Source organism: Chrysemys picta, chromosome 11 (genome assembly GCF_011386835.1).
Source record: "Chrysemys picta bellii isolate R12L10 chromosome 11, ASM1138683v2, whole genome shotgun sequence".
Classification (NCBI taxonomy): domain Eukaryota; kingdom Metazoa; phylum Chordata; order Testudines; family Emydidae; genus Chrysemys; species Chrysemys picta.
This window is the reverse complement of record NC_088801.1, coordinates 66,819,568-66,846,349: the sequence shown is the minus strand read 5'-3', so window position 1 is coordinate 66,846,349 and position 26,782 is coordinate 66,819,568.

Sequence of the window (26,782 nt, the reverse complement as noted above, 5' to 3'; positions counted from 1 at the left end):
ACTGTGGCTTTGTGTGTATTCTGTGTTACATTATTATTCAGTAAGTCCTAAACCACAAAGAGCTCCTAGGGGAAGAGTCATCAGCGTTAAGCACGAGATACGCAGGGGCTGGCTCACTAGCAGTCACAGACAGGGTGCTTTTGTGTTTTTATTTTGGTTTTTTGCTTGGTGGTGGGGGGGGCGTGTGTGATAGAAAACAGTTTGAGATACAGTTGCATGGAAAAAAAAAAAAAAAGAAGCGACTGACCGCAGACTGAAGCTGTGCTGCAGCAGAATGGAGGTTTTTAACGGCTCCCCTCCAACTTCAAACATCTCCCCAGTGTGCATAGAGCAGCCACAATGTAAACTTATCAGTCTGATAATCATCTAGAATGAGAGGGTCTGGTGCAGGCTCTTTTCCCTCCAAGAGACCCCCTTGCCTCAGAGCAGTGGCATGCACAGAAGCAACTCATCTTCCCATCTGCCCTTTTACAGGAACTTTTTCCCCAACATGCCTTAGTGAGACTGGCCTTTTGAATTAAGGCTACAGCTGCTTGGCTACAACTGCTTGGCAACAGAGAGTCCTTTTTGCAACTTGTTGCTGTTTCCCACATCTCCCTTGCTTCCAGCTAATAAATATTCTTAGAGAGGCTGTGTGCTCCAGGGGAGAGGACACTCAGCTGGGGGTCAGCATTCTGTCCTCAGCTCAGCCACTGACCTTGGGTGAGTCACTTCACCTCGGTTTCCTCTCCCATCCTTTGTCAGTTTTCTCTTCGGGGCAGAGGCTGTCTATTCACAGACGGAGCCTCCTGGTCATCAGAGGACACCTGGGGGTGATAACACATCCAGAGATGGAAGATTATGGAGGGACTTCACGGGGGTCTGATTTTTCTGTGGATATCCCTCTCCTCCAGCATTTCAACATGTCTGGACAGACTGGTACCTTGCGGTTCCATCCATCCTTCGCTGCCACTGGGGAAGAAAGAAGGAAATATTTGTTACTAGTGAAAGGAGAAAAGCAGAATGGCAACACCAGCATTCCCCTGCCACTTCCTCCTTAATTTTAGAAGATGCCTGTGCAGCTTTCCATCCTCCTTTGTCCACTCCTTCTGAAGAAGGAGAGTTTCACATTGCAGGTGCTTCCTAGAGCAGGAAAGGGGTTGGTGCAAATTGTGGCATAGAAAATATGAGCAGCAAGCTGCCTCATCCACACTTAAAAAAAAATAGGTATTTCCAAACTGTGGATTGTGCTGAAGTTATGTAGCCCTATTCTGATGTTAGAATGGAAGGGGAGGAAAGGGCCATACAGAATTGTAGAAATCCAGAGCTAGAAGGGACCTCAAGAGGTCTTCTAGTCCCCTGAGGTGAGTCAGGACCAAGTAAATTCTCAATCCTTTCTCATTTGTGGACCCCTAAAATATTTCAAATGGAGGTTCAAACCCCTTTGGAAATCTATTGTCTGCATATATAGTTGAATTCTGTACAGTCAATCTAAGTCTTTCACGGCCCTCTTAGACATAATCCATGGTCCACAGACTCCCGGGGTCTGCAGACTAAGTACCACTGACCTAGACTATCCCTGGAAGGTGTTTGTTCAACCTGTTCTTAACAACCTCCGATGATGGGGATTCCACAACCTCCCTTGGAAGCTGATTCTAGAGTTTAACTACCCAGATCGTTAGAAAATTTTCCCTAATATCTAACCTAAATTTCCCTTGCTGCAGGTTAAGCCCATTACTTCTTGTCCAACTTTAAGTGGCCATGGAGAACAGTTGATCACAGTCCTCTTTATAACAGCCCTTAACATATCTGAAGACTCTTATCAGGTCCCTCCTCAGTCTTTTTTTTCCTCAACACTGAACATGCCCAGTTTTTTTTAATCTTTCCTGACACAGCAGATTTTCTAGATCTTTTATCATTTTTGTAGCTCTCCTCTGGACTCTCTCCAATTTGTCCACATCTTTCCTAAAGTGTGGTGCACAAAACTGGACACAGTATTCCAGCGGCGGCCTCACCAGTACTGTGCAGAGTGGGACAGTTACCTCCCATGTCTTACATACGAAACTCTTGTTTAATTATATTAGCCTTTTTTGTAACTGCATCACATTTAACTCGTATTCAGTTTGTGATCCTTTTCAGCAGTACTAGCCAGTTATTCTTCATTTTGTAATTGTGCATTCGATTTTTCCCTTCCTAAGTGAAGTATTTTGCACTTGTCTTTATATACTCATATGTAATGGTGAAGGCAGTGTGTTCTGGATATTTTTCAGATGTCTTTTTTCACTCTGATTAAAACGTCTCTCTGCAAAACTTCCAACTTGAGAGGGATTTAGGGTAAAATTTTCAGAAGTGCCAAAGTAATGTAGGAGCCTAAGTCACATTTTCAAAAGTGTTTTAAGCACTTTGGGGGCCAGATTTTCAAAGGTATTTAGGTACCTGAATATGCATATGGTGCTTAATGGATTTTTCAAAAGCAGCTGAGCATGTGGGGCACTTTTGAAAATCCCACTGGGAGCCTGTCTGCGGTCTTGGGTGCCTACATACCTTTGAAAATCTGCCCACCCCGCTCCGAAGTGCTTAAGACTACGTTTGAAAATTGAACTTAGGCATCTATGTGACTTTGGCATTTTTGGAAATTTTACCCTAAGTCCCACTTTCAAAAGTGTCTTAAGCACTTTGAGGGCCAGATGTTCAAAGGTATATAAACACTTAAAAAAAACTCACTAGGCACCTATCTGCATATTCAGGCAACTAATCCAGCCCTTGATCTTCTAAGAGGACTCATGCTTGAGATGTATATGAAGAAGCCTGGTCCATTATAGATCTATGGATCTGTTGCATAGAATGAACTCAGAAAATTACTTTATGTAACTCTAACAAAGGAGTGGGGTGTAATTCTCTCTATATGCACATGTACATCTGTGCACATTGCTGGATAATATCCACACATCATAATCAACAGAACTGCATTTATTTCAGAGATTACCAGGACTGTAGCATTTTATAACACCCTATATAGTAACATACTTGGAGTAAAATCCTGACTTCATTGACTCTTGAAAGCCCAGGATTTCACGTCTTGGTGTTTTAGGACCCAACCCCGCCATTTTAATTTGCTACATGTAGTACTATGTTGTGCAAGTAATCCCACTGATTTCAATGTCCTTATTGTTTTCCTGGATCTGGAGTAATAAAGTAATAAAGTTATTTTGGGTAGAAATTCAATGATGTCTGTGGCCTTGACAGTTTCACTGTATGTCCACAACTCTTGGCATTTTAACTCTGATTTCCCCATGATTTTACCTGGAAAACTGCCATGATCAAACCCTCAGCTAGGTCCAGCATAAACAACAAAGGGAAGTTTTATAATGGTTTGAGACCACGAAGCCTTCAGGCTCAGGACTTTCCTTCACTCTAGTTTCCTAGAATTGAATCTATTTCTTATCCACTTTTCATTAAAGTCTGGATCCTGCACAGAGTTCTGCATGACCACATGAGACATGGCTGTGTGGAGCAAAGTATAGATTTCGGCTCAGGATCTTGTTACAAAAACATTCTAGAAATACTTTGAGCTGAAAACCTCCATGAAAAACCCTCTCACAAGTAACAAATGGACTAATAAGCATATAGGGCAACATTTTGTAAAGTGACCAGTGATTTTGGGTGGCTCAGTTTGTGGGTGAACAATTTGAGACCTCTTAAAGAGGCCTGATTTTCCAAAAGTGATGAGCATCCGCACTCTGAAAACTAGGCCCACTGAAGGAGTCTCCAATTGGGCATGCCATATTGGAGAGATCCATCGTCACTAATTACTTTTTAAAATTTAGGCCATAATCTCACTAAAATGATAATAAAAAGGGAAAAGGTACATTTCAGACAATGTATTATAAAATGTATTTAAATATGTCTGGTTTTGAGAAATAACAGAAATGCAGGGAGTCGACGCATAGGTTGTTCTTTGGGCTATGAAAAAAATCTTTGTGCAGGGAATTCCACAGTTTCAAAAATAGCTGGTTCCCTAATTTGTGTCTTTTAAAAAAAAAAATACATCACTTGTGCATTACATTTTATTGATGTTACTGTAAAATACATATTTGTTTGCATTCCTAATTGGGAAAGCACAGATGGCAGTGGCTTCTGTTAAAATGATATGCTCTTTAAAATAGCTGGCAACATTACAGAAAAGTATAGTCATTAAAATGACTGTCTGTGCGCCTTGTATGGAGCAGGAGTTTCAGTCTCTGGAACAGGATGCTGTCTTATTTTAAGGAAGTAGGCCTCGATTTAACCCTTGTGCATAATAGTACTCATAGGGTGACCAGATGAGCAAAAAAAAGCCGAGTACTGCTGGCCGAGCAAAATATCGGGACAAATTGTGTCCCGACCAGAGATCGGTCGGGACTTGGGACAAACAGCTAAAAATCGGGACGATCCCGATTTTATCGGGATGTCTGGTCACCCTAAGTACTCAAGACAGTGGACTAAATTCTGAGCTAGTATGAATGGGTAGAACTTCACTGACTGTGTTTCGTTTGTCTGAATGGAAGACAAGCATCCAGGATGGACTTAACGTTTGTCTTCATGTACAACACTGCAGCTGTACCATTGTAGTGCTTAAGTAAAGACACAACTATGTCGATGGGAGAGCTTCTCCCGATGGCATAGTTAATCCACCTCCCCAAGAGGCAGAACCTATGTCAATGGGAAAAGTTCTCCTGTCGACATATTGCTATCTGCCTACGGGGTCATTGCTACATTGCTCAGGGGGGTGGATTTTTCACACCCGAGTGACGTAGTCATACCAATATAAGTTTGTAGTGTAGACCTGGCCTCAGTCAGACTTGCATGCATATTGTATATAAGTAGGGCTCTGGACATAGGTGTGCACATGGGGTGTGCCGGGTGTGCCCGGGCACACCCTAATGCCCATGGGCCGGATCCAGATCTGGCCCCTCAGGGCTTTGGATCTGGCCCACGGGATTTGCCCCTTGTAGTGCCACAGGCCCACGCTGCTTTCAGAAGCAGCCATCAGGGTACCATGTCTCTGGGACTGTGGGGTTGCTCCAGACATCACCTCCCGAAGCTCCCATTGGCTGGGAACGGGGAACCGCGGCCAATGGGAGCTTCAGGGGAGGTACCTGGAGGCATGGCAAGGGCAGCATGCAGAGCCCTGTGCCGCCCCTCCTCTCCCCTCCCCCGGGGCTGCGCAGGGACATGGTGAGCGGCGCCGGGCAGGCAGGGAGCATGCCACTGCGGGTAAGCGGCTCCGGGCTGGGCCGGAGCCCGAACCCCTCCTGCACCCACCCCCACCCTGAGCCCCCTGCCTGCACCCTGTTGAGCCGGGCTCCCCTTCCCCAGGGCTGGGCTGGCTGCTTTAATAGCCCCATGTGCTCCCTGGCAGCCTCCCACCCGGCAGCACCAACACAGCCGCTTAAGGTGGCCCGCGGGGGTGCTGCCACAGCCCCCACCCCCCAAAGCAGCTGCCCCCCTCCAGCACCCAGGCCCCCAAACCTGCCTGCGGCTCCCCGCACTGGCCGGAGGCCCAGGCACCACGCGGGGGGGTCAGGCCGCCCCGAGCCCAGCCCACCTTAAGTGGGGCCCAGGAGCCAGCAGACCCGGGGCAAGGGGTGAGCCCGGCCCACAGGCCCCCCTGCAGCCCGGCTGCGAGCTCAGCTTCCCGGCACTGTTTGGGGGCTCCAGCCCGGCACCCTCAGCCTTCAGTCCAGCCCTGGGAGCAGCCTGGCCCCTCTGCGATCCACCCCGGCTGCCTCTTCCTGGCCTGGCCCCAAGCGCCCAGCCCGGCCCCCTCTGCCCGGCCCCCAAGCCTGCCTGCCGGGACGGGGGAGCCCAGATCCCCAGCCCTGGGCCTGCCTGCAAACAGCCTACCCTCCTACCCCCCAACTCCCTGCCCTGAGCCCCCTATCTGCACCTCTCACCCCAGCCCCCTGCCCTGAGCCCTCTGCCTGCACCTTGCACCCCAACGCCCTGCCCCACAACTCCCTGCCCTGAGCCCCCTGCCCCGCAACCCCCTGACCTGAGCCCCCTGCCTGCACCTTACCCCCAACCCCCTGCCCTGAGCCCCCTCTTGCTCCCCAACCCCTTGCCCTGAACCCCCTGCCTGCACCTTGTACCCCTCCTGCACCCCAACTCCATGTCCTGAGCCCCCTGCCACACCCCAATTCCCTGCCCTGAGCCCCCTCCTGCACTCTGCACCCCTCCTGCACCCCAACCCTGTTCCCTGAGCCCCCTCATACACCCCACACCCCTCCTCTGTCCCAATCCCTTGCCCTGAGCCCCTTCCTGCACACAGCACCCCCTCCCACACTCCGCACTCCCTCCCACACCCCAACCTTTATGATGTTCACCTTTTAAAAAAAAAATTCCCTGGGTGCACACCCTAATGAAATGTGCTGCGCATGCCTATGGCTCTGGAGTTGATTATTTTGTTATTTAAATATGCCTTGGTACTTTGTTCCTTGCATACAGTACACACAGAACAAAGTAACAAAGTATGGTAGTGTTTTGTTCCCCCAAATGGTTACGTAATAGCTAATGAGGACAAGGTAAAAGGAGTTTCAGTCCAGGAGATCCTCTAAGCTTGGCCATTGGAATATCCCATCATGTCTCTACAATTGGGAAATCAAGTGTGTAATCATGATAGTTCATCATCTTCTGAACAGAAGGGAAGAAAAATCATTAAAAACTATCAAAATCAGGCTTCCATGAGTGACTGTATCACAAATGAGCAGCATTGTACAGAGCAGCTATATTCAACTCACATAGGTCCAGATCCTCAAAGGGATTTAGGCACATAACTCCTGTTGAAGTCAATGGCAGTTAATCACCGAAGTACCTTTGAGGACCAGGGCTGTGGTTGTTTCTTCTTACACTGACAACAAAATGGGGAAAATCCCCTTCTAATAAAAGAAACGACCAGACAGAGGCAAAGTCTGCAGGGAGAGGACTCTGAGTCTGAGAAATTCCACAGGGCATCATACGCACATCACAATGCTTGTGTTCCCCACTGCAGTTTCCTGTCCCCAAGGCTTGCTTGAATTGATGCATTTTATGGTTGCCTCCACTGTACATTTCCTGGAGCAGATTTCAACCTCCAACTCTAAACGCCAATTTTGGCAGACATTCAACCATGATAAGAGGGTTCATATTTCAACAGCCTTCGTCAGAGACAGGGACTTTATGATTTTTGTGAGCTAAGCCTGGCATACTGACCAATATTATCTCATTATTTATTTGTGCTATAGAGTGGTGGGGAGCAATCTGTTATCTCCTGTCTTATACTTAGATAGTAAGCCTCCTGGGGCAGGGACTGTCTTTTTCCCCCCGTGTTTGTACAGCACCTAGCGTCATGGGGTCCCAGTTCAGGACTAATGGCTCCTGGGTTCTATGGTGATACAAATAATTTATAATAATAATAAGTCAGGGTCCATGACTTCTGCCACTGGGGAGTTTTTGAGAAAGAACAAGGAGCTGAATGAATGTGCACTTGCACATACAGTTGTACCAAATTTTTTTGTCTTAAGATCATCTCCTAGTGTTTGTCCAGGAAGCTTGTGTGAATAGCAATGATAACAGTGAAGGGACAGAAAAAAATAGACTAGTGGGTTAGCAGTATACCCTGCTCCCCCAAGGACTAGACTGCCAATGCTGTACAAGCCAAATTCAGTGTTGCCAACTCTTGTGATTTTTATCAAAAGTCTCACCATAAGTGTTCACAAGTTTTTGAATATAACTTGTTGACATCAGACTATGGGTTGGATATACACTAAAAAGGTCTATTTTCCATTTCTGGTTCAAACATGGCCAATGTTTCAGGAGAATAACTAAGACTGGAAGGATGATACTTTAAGAATCCTAGCTCAGATACCTCTTTCCTTTCTCCCTCACAGCAAGCAATGCTCTTTCCATGCCAAAATCAAGGAGTGCAGAGAAGAACAGCAGGCCGCTTTGAAAATACATCTCCAAGCTTGTATAGCAAGAGGGAGAGACCAGGCTGGGGGGAAGGCATGCAAACTATGCCACCCCCTTCCTCCCCACTAACTACACTACTCCCACCTTGTTGCATTTCCTCTAATGGAAAAAAAATTGCTCTACAAGAATTTCTAATAACAGGGTTTCTCTTCAGGGGTTAGCAGCAGTGTTGAATGCGCTGGAGGGGGTGCCAAGGTTGTAAACAAGACTCATTGTTTCACATAAAGTCTGATTTGTTGACAAGTGTTTACTGTCTGTGGCTGGATTCAAGAACAGGGAGGGCAAACAGGCAAGTGAACACTGATGAAAAGAGCACTTCCTTAGAGCAGCATGGTTTTATAGTTGCATTTTGGAGGGGGGAAATGTTTAAATGCTGGGAGGCAGTGCAGGGAGGTGAGGGATAGATCAGTGGTTTGAGCATTGGCCTGCTAAACCTAGGGTTATGAGTTCAATCCTTGGGGGGGGGGCATTTGGGGCAAAAATCTGTCTGGGGATTGGTCCTGCTTTGAGCAGGGGGTTGGACTAGATGATCTCCTGAGGTCCCTTCCAACCCTGATATTCTATGATAGGCAGGAACTTGGGAAGATGTTTTTCCTTGAACAATGAAAACCAGACAGTCTTCATCCACATGCTAGTGCTGTATGATTCTGAGACCAGAGAGAGGCAGAGAATCTCTGTGGACTAAGCTGTGAGACCTGGAGAATTACTTCTCCCTGCAATGCACTCCTGCTTTTAATATAAAACCAGCCAATTTTTGTGAGGTGAGATAAAGACTGACATGAAAGAGGGAGAATAGGAAATGTTATACTGGGTACTGCTGACATTCTATCCAATTTAATAAAAGCCATTAATGCACATTTTAAAAAAAATTAGCAACTGAGTAGTAGAATTTTGTGTAGTTTTTGAAATGTCCTTCAGTGCAATGCATGTGCTACGTTACAAATATTTGATTCTTATAAGTCTTGCGAGTTTCACAGCATCGCTACGTGAGCTATATCCCACAGCTGCTAAAAATGTATTGCTTTCAATGGAAGATTGCACCGAATTTGACAAGTTGTCACACACACAGTGGATCAGCAGCTGTCGTGACAAACTAATGGCATTCAGGTGTTGTCTAAGGCACCAATACACTTGAAGTCAATCTTATAGTTAATGCTGTTAAGAAAAGAAAAGAACCATGCTCACTCAATGGGAATCTTTCCATTGACTCCATCGGACTATGGATCACGCCTTTTTAGTCTCATGGAAGGCAAATATTCAAATAATTAAAAAGTAGGCAAAGAAGCATTCACAGTCACATCTGCTTTTATTTTTTAATGACAGTGTTAAATTTTGCCTTCGGCAATAGCTGAGTCTCGTCGATAAGGCACAGGAGTGCAACTGTAGAGCCCCCAGATGTAGAAAACTTGGCTATCTGAATTTTTCAGTGTAGCCAACTAACTGCTTGCACATTAGGAGCCCTGTAGCCTCCTTAATAAAATGGCCTTGAAACATGAGCACGTTCCTCTTGAGCAGAGAGCTTAAATTCTCAAAGAGTATTTCCTGGAGCCCCCTGCGGGAGGCGATGGGGCTCGGAATATCAGTCCCGCGGGTTTAAAAATATTTACCAGAGCTCCACTTCACACAGCTTCAGCTGAATTTAAGCCCTGACTAATATGATCAGCAGCTTCCATCCATGCTCACATGACAACTGAAAGACAGGAATGCAGTATAACCTATAACATAACTTATGCAATATTACTCCAGGGTTGAACTTTGTACGCTGGTATATAGTCTGGGTACAGTCACTTACCCCTACGGAAAAGGCTCGGGATGTGTAAAACTAAGAGTCAATGGAAGACACTTTATGCTTCTAGAGTGTCTCATAATGAGTGTATTCACATCCATTTATATCTAACCGGTACTGCCACATTGCTTCAACAAAATAAAATCTGAGGCCATCATCTTTATACATCATTAAGAGCCCTAAACCAAAATACTTAAATTTTGGCTTTGCAGTTCACCTCAGAACGAAGGGAGCTGTGCCCAGGACTGTAGGATTTACCATACTGCATCAGACACTCGTCCATCTACACAAGGAAGTACAATGGTTCGATTTCTGAAACATAATTGATGTTCCCAGCAGAATAAGCATGGCAGCACAGAGTGCTGACACAAATTAAAACAGGTTTGCAAATATTCCAAGGTGATCATTAAAATCTCTAACAAGGGGGGTAGTGGGTGGGAGTGGGTGTGGACAAGAAAAATTCTTTCTCTTCTCCCCACCCTGCATCACAATTTTTTAATTGATTTAACTTTGTTAGCTGCCGCTACCATCTTCCCTTCTAGGGTAATCAGCTGGCACAAATCACAACTGAAGTTCCACCAGCGTGTAAATTAAATGCCACGTGTAATTCCAGGCGGTGGGGAGAGAGAGAACCTGCAAAATGAAATGAAATCAGATTAACTCTTCAGTGATGTTAGCAAGTTTCCAAAGTACATGCATGTGTTCTCTGTATCTTAGGGCATGTCTACACTACAAACTTAAGTCGACTTCAATTAAGTCAACATCCAGCCACAGTAATTAAGCTGGTAGTGCCTGTCCACACCACACTTCAATGGAGTGCATCCTCACTAGCAGCACCTGCATCAATGCAGAGAGCAGTGAACCGTGGATAGCTATCCCACAATGCAAATCGCTGCAGGGGGTTTTAGGAGGGGCTTGCCTTTCCTGATGGGACCAAAACATTCTCGCAGGGGAGGACTGGGTACGTTGCTTCAACATCCCATGATGCAGTTTTCTCCCTCCCTCCCCCAGCAACCCATAATATTTCACATTTTTTTAAAAGGCTGGCATAGCCTCGTGTATGCCATGTCCCGAGAAGTATGGACCCCGCTCAGTTGTGCACTATTGTTGTGAGCATTACAAACACCACACCCCTTATCCTACAGTATTTCCAGAGCCACCGCGTGCAACATGGCAATGTCCTTCAAGCAGTCCAGCTGGAAGCCATAGAATGAAATAATTCCCAGTTGCTGCTGGTGGTCATGCAGCAGCTGAACACAGTGGAGTGCCATTTCTGGTCCCGAGAAACAAGCACTGACTGGTGGGACTGCATCAGTATGCAGGCATGGGATGACGAGCAGTGGCTGCAGAACTTTTGTCATGCACAAGGCCACTTTCCAGGAACTGTGTGCAGCGCTCTCCCCAGCCCTGCAGTGCAGCAGCACTAAAATAAGACCTGCTCTGACAGTGGAGAAGCAAGAGGCGATCACTGTGTGGAAGCTTGCAACACCAGACTGCTACCAGTCAGTGGGGAATCAATTTGGAGTTGGTAAATCCACTGTGGAGGTTGTTGTAAACCAAGTGTGCAGGGCAATGAATTGCCTTTTGCTAAGAAGGGTTGTGACTCTGGGCAATGTGCATGTGATACTGGATGAATCTTCCATGATAGGGTTCCCTGACTGCGGTGGAGCGATAGATGGCATGCATATCCCAATCTTGGCACCAGACCACCTTGCCAAAGAGTACATAAACAGAAAGGGATACTTTTCAATGATGTTGCAAACACTGGTGGATCACTGGGGCCATGCTACCAACATCAACATGGGATGGTCGGGGAAGGTGCATCACGCACATGTCTTTAAGAACACAGGTCTGTTCAGAAAGCTGCAAGCAGGGACTTTCTTTCCCAAATGCAAAATAACCATTGGTGACATTGAAATGCCAATAGTGATCCTGGGAGACCCAGCCTACCCCTTACTCCCATGGCTCATGAAGCCAGACACTGGGACACCTGGAAAGCAACAAAGATTGGTTCAACAACAGGCTCAGCAAGTGAAGAATGGTGGTTGAATGTGCCTTTGGCCATTTAAAGGGTCGCTGGTGCAGTTTGGTTACTAGCTTAGACCTCAGTGAAAGCAATATCCCCATAGTTATAGCTGCCTGCTGTGTGCCTCATAATATCTGTGAGGCAAAGGGAGAGATGTTTCCACAGCGGTGGGGCATGGAGGTGGATAGGTTATTTGCTAATTTTGAGCAGCCACATACTAGAGCTATAAGAAGAGCTCAACGTGGAGCACTGCTTCTCAGGGAGGCTTTTAAAACCCATTTCAGTAATGACCCACAGTAATGTGCACTGCTTCTCTGTATTGGGCCTTCCCATAGTGTGAACCTAGCTCTGACTGCTGGGTTTTTCTTTCCAGCACATTCCCCCTGTTGCCTCAGTTTCCCTGTCTCCTCCCCCTCACCCCATTTTAAATTAATAAAGATAATTTTATTCACAAGACATGGACTTTTATCGCACAAACATACTAAAACTTAAAGATCACAACAATAATTTAACCTTGGATACACAGTGGAATAAATTGGGAAGGGAAAAACACATTCATCTTGTCTTTAAAAGCACAGTGGCCTTGCCTGTCACACATCATCGTATGTGCAACTTTTATTCTTAGGACCCTCCCCCGGGGTTGAGTGGAAGGGATATTGCATCCCCCCTCCCCCCTCACTTCCTGGAATGTTTGAGAGAGGGAGAGGTGGAATACGGCAATGCTAGAATGCCGTTCTTCAGGAGCTGCAGAGGGAGCCTAGCCTCCAGGTGTTTCTGCTGAAGGTCAGCCAGATGCCTCAACATGTCTGTTTGTCCCTTCAGAATCCCCAGCATCTCCTGCTGCGTGCCATGCTCACTCTCCTGGGTTGCTCTCCTGCTCACCATGTCCAGTTTTTCAGCAAGAGATAAATCCTCCACGCTCTCTGATCGGTATCTGCTGTCCCAGAGGTGTTCACAATCTCATTAAACATGTCCACACACATTCTCTGTCACGTTCATCTTATCTGGGAGAATCTCTCCGCCAGTGTTGAGGAAGAGCTGAAGGACCACACTTTCAGCTGTAAGCCATGGAAAGCACAAAGCAACCTTGTCAATGGAGAGCCAGGGTCTAATGCAGAGCTGCCATATAGAAATCATTCCCTTATTTTACAGACGTTTAAGGCAGAACGTTTTCATTGAACTGGTTTACTGTCCCAGCTATTGTGAGTATAGCCCCGGGCGCTGGACCATCAGCAGCACTGGGTGGGCAACCCGCAGCAGGACCAGAGGTGGGCAAGGGTCCATGCCACCTTCCCTTTGTAACATGGATGTTGTCTGGAGATCGGGGACCAGTGTTGACCCTCCCAAACTGCAAGCCTTGGCAGAGGATGCACCCGTGGGTGCTTGTGGTGATGAGTGGGCACCACAAACATTTGCTCTCCCTCCACCCCACCCCCAGTGCTGCTGCTCCTAGCCATCGCCCAAAGCTTGCAGTTACTAAGGTCACTGCTGACCCCTACCACCCAAACTACAACCATGTTTTGGAAACTGTGGGTGAAGGGGCAGAAAATCGCAATGGGTTGGGGGGAGCACAGGCACTATTGTTTGTGATTCGAGCAGTTGAAAAGAAAACTATCATTGTCTCCCTTGGTGACCCTAGATGATATCGATCTCCTGAGGGTAACAGAGGTGGCAAGGGAACAGCTTCTGCAAGCACCCAGGTATACACCAGCTGCCATGACGTGATGATGCCCACCGAATTAATACTGCAGTGGCATGGGAAAATGCCGTGTCATGGTGGAAGAAATAAGACAGCCCTCCCCAGAAACCTTCTGCACTTGATTGCAGAGTACCTCCCCAAAAATTTCCTGGAGATCTCTCTGGAGGATTCCCAGGCCATCCCGGTGTACATAAATGGTCTTTTTTGTGGAGCACTTGTCTGCCTAGCTGGTGCGGCCACTGGGAAGCAGCTAACCACTGTACCTCACCTTGTTAATTTTAACTAAAAATAGAGTATAAGAATGTATGACCCCAAAATATTACTTGGAATTGCATACTCACCAGAGGTTCCTTCCCTGGCATCATGCTCAGCCACAATGCTGTTCTTCAACTGGCTGGACTGCTTCGGGGTTACAAACAGCTCCTGGCTTTCTGGGAGAATGGATCCTCCGCTGGCCTGTCTCCCGTTCTCCTCCCCCTCTTCCTCGTCCGAGACCTCCTTCTCCGTGTTGCCTGCACTGGCAGGGCCGGCTCCAGGCACCAGCGAAGGAAGCAGGTGTCTGGGGCAGCCAATAGAAAGGGGCGGCAGTCCATCCATTGTTGGGGCGGCACATCCGGGTCGTCATCGTCGGCACTTCGGCGGCAGCCCAATCAGTCCACTTCAGTCTTTGGCAGCAATTCGGCGGCAAGTCCTTCACTCCCTGTCTTCCTCTTCGGCGGCACATCGGCAGCAGCTCAATCAAGTTTTTCTTTTTTCTTCTTCTTCTTCTTCTTCTTCTTCTTCTTCTTCTTCTTCTTCTTCTTCTTCTTTTTTTTTTTTTTTTTTCACCGCTTGGGTCGGCAAAAAAGCTGGAGCCGGCCCTGTGCACTGGCCCAGGAATCCGGCTCTTCAGACGTATCCACGCTGCTCTTTGGGGTCCTGGTGGGGTCACCCCTGAGAATCACATGTAGCGCCTTGTAGAAGTGGCATGTGTGTTGTGCTGCATCAAAGTGACTGTTTGCCTCCCTTGCCTTGCCTTGCCTGCCACAGATCTCTGATTTTCACACAGCACTGCTGCATGTCCCTGGTGCAGCCCTTCTCCCCCATGCCCTGCACGATCTGTTCAGAGATGTCTATGTTTCTATGGCTGGATCAGAGCTGTGGCTGCACAGCCTCTTTTCCTGACAGACCAAGAAGATCCACCACTTCCCATGTACTCCAGGCTGGAGTGCACTTTGTGCGTGGAGCCACCATGATCAACTGGGCAGACGAGCTCGCCACACTGAAAAAAACAGGAAATGGAAATTCAAAAGTTCCCGGTCCTTTAACGGGAAGGGGCTTTTTCCTGCGTACCCGGCTGCTGTGCAGCAGAGATGAAAATGTTTACCAGAGCGGTCACAGAGAGCATTGTGGGACACCACCTGGAGGCCAGTTAAGTCAACGTAAGCAACACGGTGTCTAAACTGCTTTTACATCAACCTAACAACATTGAATTAAGCACTACGCCTCTTGTGGAGATAGAGTAATTAAGTCGACGTAGCAGCCGAGTTACGTCGGTGGAAGGGACCTGGTAGTGTAGACACATTCATTATTAGGTTGACATAAGGCAGCTTACGTTGACATAACAGTGTGGTATAGACCAGGCCTTAGTGTCTGTCATGAGAAGGGAATGCGGGACAGACCTATTGCAGAAGAACATAACAAAATTCCTAAGTCTGCATTACTGTGGGACCTGTTCAAAATGTTCTTTAAAAACCTACAGAATCTAGTCAAATTTAAAGATTTTGTTTGGAATGGAAGGTCAGATTCTCTGCATTGGCTTCAGCAGCACGAAAGAACTAGGATCTGGTGACAGCCGCCTGGTTGAGAAATTCTTCAGCAGGAGGGAAAGGGACCCATCCACTGACATACATATGGCAGAACCAGTTTCTATGCCAATCGCTTCCTCCTTAACGTAGGGGGCAAGCTAGGGGCAGAGCAAAGCACAGCCAATTCTGACAAGTCATAACTATCATAGGGTTCCCTAGGGAGAGCAGCTAGTTGTCATAAATTAGAGTGGCCCCAAGCCCCAAGGCTGCTCTAATTTACATGAGTTCAGGGGCAATTTGAGAATCAGAACCAGAATCAGGGAGCCTTAACCAGTTCCCTGACAGCTCTCTCCCCCTTTTATGGATCTCTGAGCAGGAAGGAAGCTAAACCTAAGCATGTATTTTCTAACTACTTGTCATCTTGTGGCAATCAAAATAATCTCAAACTAACAAATGATTTGTCTGGAGAAGTGCATCTTGATTTGAACCCCCAGATGATGCTCTGCAATTGACCAGCTTTTACTCTGAGTTCTTCTGCCATCCTTCTCTCTCCCCCACCCCTCACACATCTGAAGAAGTGAGGTTTTTACTCACAAAAGCTTATGCCCAAATAAATCTTAGTCTTTAAGGTGCCACCAGACTCCTTGTTGTTTTTATAGATACAGACTAACACGGCTACCCCCTGATACTTGACACATACCTTTGTGTCTTGGGCTGCACTTCAGAGTTAACCTACGTGAGTCTCTTTCCCTCACACTATCATAACATCAAATGAAATGTCAACTTTAAAAGCTGCATATGGCGTTTGAGTGAGATGACTGAAACATACTGCTGTACTCTGCTAAACAGGCCTTCATCAGTTGTTGCTTTTTGCTTATCTGTACATGCTTTACTTCTTTTCACTATTAATAAAATGTGCATGTTTCTTTCAAGCTTTGCCTACATTCAGAACTGCAGAGTTACAAATTGCACCAGCAGAATTGAACTAGTGACGACGGTGTAGTGCTTCCAAACTGCCCACCCTGTTTCAGATGCAGACAATGGACCACCTCTGGCCAGCGTGCTCTCTGCAAGCATTGCAGGGCCTGTAGATTCTTGCACATATTCCACAAACCCCAACACTTCTCTCTAAAGCAGGCCATGTCTGTGGCCCACATGGTGTATCTGGATCTGCTCACACTGTTTGGTTTGGTCCAATGGATTTTTTCAGAAAGGTTCAGTCCGGCACAAGCACTTATATATGATGGGGGCAGAGCCAATGCCCTGCTGCAGCCTGATGCTTACAGATGCCCTGGTGGTGTCACCAAGCTATTGGCAGACAGACAGACTTATATTATTCCACGGTGCTCATGCTTGAAGATTTAGGAAGCCTGAATCTGTTTGTTTTCCTCCTAGAAACATTATTAACAATGCTGGATTTAACTTATTTCTTTGTGTCTGTCTCTGCTGCTCTGTGGTTTGTATGAGGGGGAAAATGGAGAACCGAGGAAACAAGACCAGCTGATTAGTTGCTCACTTGAACTCAAACTTGATTTGAATGGGATATTGGGACGGGGTAGAGTTGAGAGCAGCTGACTGCTTCAGATGGGCCAGCAGCTGGTAGAGGAATAGCTTGATAGGTGATAGTGCCATTGCTCTGAGCTGTCACCAATGCAACGGCAATACCACAGTGGGATCTGCAGTCAAAGAACTAATTACACTATTACAGCTGTAACACTTGTGTTTCCTGGCCCCTTTGGTGCTGTAAAGGCACTGAGTAATCCCCTGCAGGTTGCAACGGTATAGAATCATAGAGCTGGAAGGGACCTTGAAAGGTCATTGAGTCGAGTCCAGTCCCCTGCCTTCACGGCAGGACTAAGTACTGTCCCTGACAGATTATTTTGCCCTAGATCCCTAAATGGCCCTCTCAAGGATTCAACTCACAACCCTGGGTTTAGCAGGTTAATGCTCAAACCACTAAGCTATCCCTTCCCCCAGTAGTGAGCCTTGACATGTTCCCTATTGCAAGGAGGTTTGTGCATGTATGCAAAATGTGCTACAGGTATGTAAGAGGCTTGCAATGCCAAAATACTATGTTGTGGACAAGGCTTCAGAATGGCTGGTGCTCTGGAGTGGGGCTTAATTCAAACACCCTCCTTCACCTAGCTGTGTTTAAATGAACTGATCTCAAAAGGAGCTAGTACAATTAGGTGCTAGACTCCTTTGAAAATGTAAACCTAAATGTCCAGCAAGCATGTTTAATTCCTTGTAAGCAATGCACTGTCTTTTTTCTTTCTGTTTCTCACTCTTCATTTTCATCTTGTTTCTTTCTCTCTCGCTGTCCTGCCATCCTCATTGATAATCTACTCCTTTATCCTCCTGAAACACAAATGTCCAGAAAGCAGTTCATGCATCGTCACCTGGGGTCCTGCTCCTTGAGCAATTCTGCAATAGAGGCTAAGGTACTCCGGTTACTGTCCCTCCTGATGGAGTTCTCAAAGCAACATGTGCTAGAGTCTAAAGTGTATGCATGAAGCCACTGCTTAAGAGGGTTTGGTGTTTTTTGCTAACCACAAATGCAACGGGAAAGAAACTAATTGGATACAGTTAGCATTGCAAACTAACAGGTGTGAAATAACATATGTGGGAGATCAACATCCTCTTTACCATAGCAGCTTTGTGGTGGTTTCAGAAATACTAGACACTAACTTAATTTTTACCCTTTGTGCTCTCATAAAAGGCCTTCGCCGATATTCACTGCAACCTCTTTCCCTGCCCCCACCCGCACAGCTTAAACAATGCTAAATTGAACAAAAGTTAAACAGTTAAGACTTAGAGGCACAGTCCAATCCTGTAGTTCATATAAAAATTGCTCCAAGGTTTGCTTTAAAATGTATCTTTCAATCTTTTGGGGGTGGTGAGGGAAACCCCCAGATTCTAACATATTAGTTCAAAATGCTAATGACTCAGCTGGTCAAAATTTTCCATAATATATCATCCTCTTATTCCTTATGTGATCACCTGCTACTTCAAGCATCAGCAGTCATGTGCATTTCACTTTAATATCTCCCTACAAAATGCTGCAGCCAGGGAGCACCTGGTTTTGCTAAATTTCATGATTTTTATTGCAAGTCTCGCAATAGTTGCTGTTTTTTATTAAAACCTCGGCTTCTGAAGCCATGTGCATATGTGAACATTTCACTGTTCTTTTAAATAAAATGTAGGTTTGCAGAGAAAATGTGACCTGAGCGTACATCTAAAGCCCAACTATTTTGCCTTAAAAATCATGTTTAGTTTTTTTTGTTTTTGTTTTTTTAATCTCATGGCTTTTGGGGCCTGACTCGTGATTTCTGAATGTCTATGGTTGGCAGTGCTGAGTGCTGCTAATCCAAACAAAAGAAAACCACTTTATTGACTTGCATGGAGCCCTTTTTGAGCATCATTCAGACCAAGCGTCAGTGGTAAGGTAGCTATCAGGTTTTATTTCCACAAAGAAAAAGTAGAACATCTACTTTTAGTCTAAACTCCCTCTCATTGTTCATTAACAAAAACAAAAAAGAACAAAGGCAAAGTCTCTGCCACCCAACTAGCATAGAGCTCTTCTTTCTCCCTGAGAATAAGGCCTGGTCTACACTACACAGTATAGCACACTATAGAGTGTGCTTCGAAGGAAGCAGCCTTAAGTCGACCTGTTAATGTATGTGTCTACACTACCGGGTCCTTTACGTCGACCTAAGTCGCCTCTGATGTCGACTTCTGTAATCCACCTCTGCAAGAGGTGTAGCGCTTAGTTCGATTTTCATGGCCTAACTGCGAGGTAGTGCAGACACAACGTTGTGTAATTTGACTTAATTGGCCTCCAGGTGGTGTCCCACAATGCTCATCTGTGACCGCTCTGGAGATCATTCTCAATTCTGCTGCACTGCAGCCAGATACATAGGAAACAGCTAAAGCCCGGGGAACTTTTGATTTCCCATTTCCTGTTTGATCAGCATCGGGAGCATGCTAACTTGAGCACAGCTGATCATGGAGACTACATGCCCCAAACATGCTCCAGCCTGGTCTGCACAGGAGGTGGTGGATCTCATCGCTGTGTGGGGAGAAGAGTCTGTGCAGGCAGAGCTCCGAGCTAGCAGAAGAAATGCTGACATCTATGCAAAGATCGCTCATGGAATGGGGGAGAAGGGGTACATGAGGGACACACAGCAGTGCCGTGTGAAAATAAAAGAACTTCGCCAAGCGTACCACAAGGCAAGGGAGGCAAAAGGTCGTTCTGGTGCTGAACCCCACACATACTGGTTCTACAAAGAGCTGCATGCAATTCTCGGGGGTGACCCTACCAGCACCCCCACAAGCAACGTGGACACCTCAAAGGTGTGTGAGTCTAGGGACAACAAGGAGAACGATATGGTAGGTGAGGAAGAGGAGGACAAGAGACAGGCGAACGGTGGATCCATTCTCCCCGAGAGTCAGGAAATATTTTTAACCCTGGAGTCCTGTGGGTTGCCTTCCCCTGAATCACGGTGGCTGACCGTGATTCCGGGGAAGGCACCTCTGGTGAGTATACAGTTACAGTGAAAGTCCAGTTAAACTTTACCAGGCACACACAGTCAGTGGCATTGCATGTTTACTGTGAACAAAAAGCGAGGTGCTGTGGTTCTCTGCTTATAAGAGGCCGCTCCAGGTACACAGAGGGTGACCCCCGGAAAAGACTGCTTATGTGGACTGAGATAGCCAGGAATCCTCCATGGATATCTCTAGGAAACTTTCATGGAGGTACTCTGCAATCCTTTGCAAAAGGTTTCTGGGCAGGGCAGTCTTATTTTTTCCACTATGGTAGGACACTTTCACATGCAATTCCTGGATTAATTCTGCTGGCATCATTGCAGTACACAGCATAGCAGCATAAGGACCAGGTCTATACCCAGACGCTTGCAGCATCTCCTTCCTTTCCCTCTCTGTTACCCCCAGGAGACTGATATCACATAGGGTCATCTAGGGAAAATGGGGGAAGTTCTCATTAAAGTGCTCTTACATGGGAAAAAGGGCATGTAGATCCACGCCCTCTCCCCCCACATTCTGGATTGCCAAACCACGTGGCCGCTAACGTGCCTTTACTGTGCTCGGCGTGGATTGGCTAGTAATTTAAAGTGGCTGATAGGGGACTTGAGCCCCACATGAGAGATTCCACAATTTGGGAGTGAAAACATTCCCCTTCCGTCTGCCCCGTTTGTAAACAGCTTCCCATGGTGCTATTTTTATGAAAACGGTCTTGCTATGGAAACATTTGATTCATGTACAATGGCTCCTTTATTTTTTTCCCCGGACTGACAGCTGGAAATGTGTCCTTCGGCAGGTCATCAACACCTAAAAGCAGACTTTCGGTGATTAGAAGGCGGAGAAAGAGAACGCAGGAGAACATGTTCACTGAGATAATGAATGCTTCCAGGACAGCTGACACAGAGCTGAGAGCGTGGAGGATTTCACTGTCCAAGAAGCTAGACATGGACATGGAGAGCAGGAAAGCTTCCAATGAGCGAGAGTGTGCAGCGCAGGATGAGATGCTTCGGATTATGAGGGACCAAGCAGACATGTCAAGGCAACTGGTTAAACTGCAGGAACAGAAGCAGGAGGGTAGAGTCCCTCTGCAGACCCTGGTGGACAGCCAGCCAGCCAGCATTGCCTGGTGCAGAATCACCCTCCCCAACAGGGCCGGCTTTAGGCCAATTTGCCCGATTTCCCAGAATCGGGCCTCACACCTAAGAGGGCCCCGCGCCTTAGGCGCCTTTTTAATTCTTTTTACTCACCCCGGCGGGCGGCGGCGGCGGTCTGCTCCGGGGTCTTTGGTGGCCCCGGTCCCCTGGCCAGAGCCCCGGCCGGAGCGCAGCAAGCCCCGCAGCCCCGTAATCCCGGCTGGAGCTCTGGCCAGAGCACGACAGCCCCGCAGCCCCACAACCCTGGCTGGAGCACCGCAGCCCCGTGGCCCCGCGACCCCAGCCAGAGCATGGTTGCCCCACGGCCCCGCGACCCTGGCTGGAGCGCCGCAAGCCCCATGGCCCCGCTCTCCTGGCTGGAGCTCTGGCCAGAGCATGGCAGCCCCATGGCCCCACGACCCCGGCCAGAGCACGGCTGCCCCACGGCCCTGCAACCCTGGCCGGAGCGCGGCAAGCCCCACAACCCCCCACCCCCCGGCCGGCAATCCAAAGTGCTGCCGAAGACTGGGAGCATCGCCCAGTGAGTACAAGCCCCAGGAATCGGGCCCCACACTTGCTAAAGCTGGCCCTGCTCCCCAAAGCATTCCATGAGGCATGGGCGAAAAGTCCATTATCCCTTTCACTTAACTCAGTTGGGGGCTGTGAGGGGTGTGAGGGTACAAGGAACAGAAAGTGCCCCTTCACAGACCTTTGATGGTCTGGAATGCGGTGTTATGTTACACAGTTGAAAATGTTTCTCCCGTTCCAACTTTACAACCCCTTTTCCCCAAGGTTATCTTTTCTTTCTACTCTGTCTCTTTACTTATGTTTGTTAAATAAAGTAAATGGATTCAAGAAATAAATGTTCTTTATTGAGTAGAAGCAGTGGGCTTGGGTCGGGGGTTGGCTTTACAGGGACAGTGATACAAGCCAGGTGAAGGTTTGGGAAAGCACAATCCAGACAAGCAGCTCACATTACTGTGACTTATTATTGAAATGGCTTTTCAAAGCCTTGCAGATACACAGCGCCCCTTGCTGTGCTCTTCTTATTGCTCTGGTGTCTGACTGCTCAAAAATGCAATCTGTCTCATCCACTGACCCCTGCGGAAAATTTCCCCCCTTTTTTTCACAGATATTATGAAGCACACAGCAAGCAGCTATAACCATGGGGATGTTCTCCTCACTAAGGTCCAACCTTGTTAGTAGACTTCTCCAGCACCCTTTCAAATGACCAAAGGCACATTCAACCACCATTCTGCACTTGCTGAGCCTATAGTTGAACCGTTTCTTACTGCTGTCCAGATGGCCAGTGTCTGGCTTCATGAGCCATGGGAGCAAGGGGTAGGCTGGGTCCCCCAGGATAACTATAATTTTGTAGTCTGGAAAGAAAGTCCTGGATTGCAGCTTTTTGAAGAGATCTGAGTTCCTAAAGATGCACGCGTCATGAACCTTTCCCAACTATCCTACATTGATGTCGGTGAAACGCCCCCTGTGAGCCACCAGCGCTTGAAACACCATTGAAAAGTATCCCTTTCGGCTTATGCACTTTTTGGCAAGGTGGTCTGTGACAATGTTTTGGTCCCATGAAGCATTGCACAAACTTCCCAAAACACACTGTGGCAAATTGCACTTTGGGATAGCTACCCATGATGCACTGCTTTGTGCATCGATGCAGGTGCTGCTAGTGAGGGCGCACTCCATCGAGACAATGAGCATGGTGTGGCCACGCACAATCGACTTCATTGATTCGGGGACTCGAGGTCAAATTAGATCAAGTCAACTTAATTTTGTAGTGTAGCCAAGCCCTCATATTTGTTTGGGCTGTCAGCGAATGAACCCCAAACCTAACACATGAGAAACATGAGCCTACACCATAACAGTATATTATAATGGCCAGGCATTCCTGGTGTGGACGTAGCTTATATTGGCAAAACTGTACTTTTGATCGTATAGATTATTTCGCTATACCAGCAACAGTTGAGTTTTGTTGGTATAACTGTGTCTACTTAAGGGGCAGCACTGTTTCAGTCAGGTATCACACCTCTTCATGCCCCTGACTGATGTACCTATGCCAGGAAAAGTCTGTAGTGTAGATATGTCCTAACTCCTATAGCTGGAAGCGGTAGCAAACACAAACCTCTTTTGTGAATTTTTTTTATAGAAAGCAAAGCTAGGAATGGGATTTCATTAAAATGGCGCTTCTTTCATATCTGCTAGAAGAAAAAAATGAAGTCATCTTTACTTGGAGAATGTAAAGGTATTAAAACAACCTTCCTCAGATCTTTGAAATCATATTACTTCTGCATCCAGTTAGAACTTTAAGATGAGCCAAGTGCAATTTTATAGCTCTGATTTTGTTGATCCTTTGAAACAATACCAGCCTCTCTTTGATAAATGATTTAAATGATGGCAGTTTTTGTTGTTCTTTTTTTTAATGAAAGGACCAAATTAATTCTGCAGCCATGCACTCACCGTAAATCTATTCTTACGATTGTTAGCCTGTGGCAAAATATACTAGTATAGTTCCACCATGATAGTGCACTAAAAAACGTGATGCCAGCATGTAATTAATGCAATGACAATAGAAGTCTGTCTGTGTAGAGTTTCCTTCACATCCTTTGTGCTGTCAATGTCTAAGGACCACACTGTGTCTTTTTATGATATTAATTGTAGTTACAATGGTGGGTTTTTGAAGAGTTATTGCAGCAAATATTATGGACAAACTTTGTAGATATAAGATTTTATTCATCCTCTGGCACTACAGATAATGAAGTTTTATCAACTCCCTTTTATTACAGTGATCTAAAAAAATGTATCCTGTAATAGGATCATAAACATTTAATGAAACTCAGTGCTGTATTGAATTTGAAAAAGGAGAAAAAAGAGATTTTTAGGGTGAACAAGTAGATCACAGAAAACAGAAATCAAAGTAACTCATGCATCATGAGTTCAGAACCCCAGAGTACAGTATCATATGCTAATTTATGACAGGGCATCATGATTTATTGCATCCAGTCCTTCACTTTATTACTCAGTTATTCACAAGCCATAAACCGTATTAAGGATCTGGCTTAAAAAGATGAAGGAAGTGCAAGGAGTTAAAAAGTAGAACTTCAAGGGAGTCTTTTCTACTTTTCACATATGTCTGTGAATCCGATGAGTGTCAACAAGTAGTTTACCTCCCTAGAGGGCAAAACTAGAGTCCTTAAATCAGTGTTTTCCTGGGTGTGCCTATTGCAGAAGTGGTTGAACATGAGATGATTCCACAGACAGCATCAATTGTTGTAGTGCCTTGGCATTTAAAAGGTGAACGCTTGAGTTTTCTGACAAATGTTGAAGCCAGTCTCCATCATTTTGCGACATGAGCTAGGTTATTATAATGCACAAACTAAGGTCCCGATTCTGCAAAGACTTTCGCCCATGCTTAGCTATACAGGCTGTGAGTGGCCCTGTTGATGCTCCCAGTGCATAAAGTATAGCATGATTGTGAGTCTTGGCAGGATGGGGGGGGGGAGGCTATGTACCCGGATTAATGAAAAATAAACATGTAATGCACAAAAGCTACTTCCTCCCTCCCCCCCCCCTTTTTTTCTCTTCAGATGCTGAATTGACTTCAAGTGCTGAATTGACAGCAAAGGAAGCAGATGTCTTTTGCATATCCACAGAACAACTACTACTTCGGTCAGGGGTGGTCCAGAGACACATGCGGCTCTTCAGAAGTTAATACGCAGCTCCTTGTATAGGCACTGACTCTGGGGTTGGAGCTACAGGCACCAACTTTCCATTGTGTCGGTGGGTGCTCACTGCTCAACCCCTGGCTCTGCCACAGGCCCTGCCCCCACTCCACCCCTTCTCGCCCCCTCCGCTGAGCCTGCCGTGCCCTCGCTCCTCCCACCTCCCCCCCAGAGTCTCCTGCATGCCACAAAACAGCTGATGGGGAAGTGCGGGGAGGGAGGGGAGGTGCTGATCAGCGGGGCTGCCGGTGGGTGGGAGGTGCTGGGAGCCAGGGTGGGGAGCTGTTGGGGAGGCTGCTGATGTATTACTGTGGCTCTTTGGCAATATACATCGGTAAATTCTGGCTCCTTCTCAGGCTCAGGTTGGCTACCCCTGACTTAGGCAGTATGCCAGTTCAGGCTTTGCTATTCTGTCCTGCCCATGTGTTTCAGTGGCAACCTGGAGGAACCACCTCCATGAGAGAAAGGATGGTTCAACCTTCATTATTGTTCAGGTCCCAAATCAGCAAAGCACCTCTGCACATGATTAAGTCCCATTGCCTTCACTGAGGCTTTAGCATGTGCTTAAAGTACTGTCATGAAGAGGGCTGTTTGCCTGAATCAGTGCCTCAGGCTTTGACCTCTCTGAAGAGACTTGAAACTAATGTCCAGTAGTGAGGATTTGGGCTGTAAGGCCCCACTGAGTCTTTGCATCTCAGTCCATGTTAAATTTGTGTGGGCTCTGGCTTCTAAAGGAAACCAGAGCACAGGGTATGAATGCTCTGAAAAGAGTTGTAGAGACATTGAAGTAAATGGAGCTGCACCCATGTAGGTAGATGAGGATCTGTCCCTACAGTTCTTTTATTTAGTCTGCAGAAGAGAAGAATGAGGGGGGATTTGATAGCTGCTTTCAACTACCTGAAAGGGGGTTCCAAAGAGGATGGAGCTCGGCTGTTCTCAGTGGTGGCAAATGACAGAACAAGGAACAATGGTCTCAAGTTGCAGTGGGGGCGGTCTAGGTTGGATATTAGGAAAAACTCTTTCACTAGGAGGGTGGTGAAGCACTGGAATAGGTTACCTAGGGAGGTGGAGGAATCTCCTTCCTTAAAGGTTTTTAAGGTCAGGCTTGACAAAGCCCTGGCTGGGATGGTCTAGTTGGTGTTGGTCCTGCTTTGAGCAGGGGGTTGGACTAGATGACCTCCTGAGGTCCCTTCCAACCCTGATATTCTATGATTCTATGAACAATATGGAGAGCTAGAGGCCAGAGTAGTTCATAGGGGAGGAGTGCCAAGTTCTCTGAAGGCCTGGCAATGCGATAGGCCTCCTTCACTGAGCTGATCTAAGCACTGGATTTCATTTGGACCTGTTCTTATTTTGGCTGCACTGCATCCATACATTTAACCTCCATATTCTTTAAGTTTTGTCCATCACTGTTTAAAATTCTGTGTATATCATTACCTCCCTTCCTGTTCAGAAAAGCACCTAAAGCACATACTTAAATTCCCACCGACTTCAATGGGACTTAAGCATGTCTTTAAAGTTAAGCATATATTTAAGTGCTTTGCTGAATTCAGGCCCTAATCTTTATAATTGTTGCAACGCTCTAGAGTTTATAACCTTTGTTGATTAAAATGGTCTATTCTACGGATAGCTTTACTGTATTGTTTCATCACATACTTTAAAAAAGAAAGTTTGCATGGGGTGTTAATTACTTTGCTACCATAAAAGGCATGAATTACAGTCTAACTGACTTTCCCCAGTACATTTCAAAGAGCAGATGTATATTATTATTGCACATCAGTTACGCTGAGCCTGTGCAGTTCCAATAGGAAAAACTGATAACAGACATCTAAATTACCTGACTCTCACCACAGAAAAAGAAAAGATAAAGTGTAGTGGAAAGTGTTTTGTTTTTCTTAAAAATAATTACATGCCTCCCCCCTACTCTAAACCTTTCAATGGGGAAAGTTTTTTTAGACTGGAGAATACAGCAACCAGCCCACACAAGACATAATTCTGCTTTGCTCACAGAAGAAATATATGCACAGTTACTGTGATGTAATTTCTTATCAGAGGGTTTTATAAGGATACATTCATGAATATGCTCAGTTACTACGGTGATGGGAAGGAG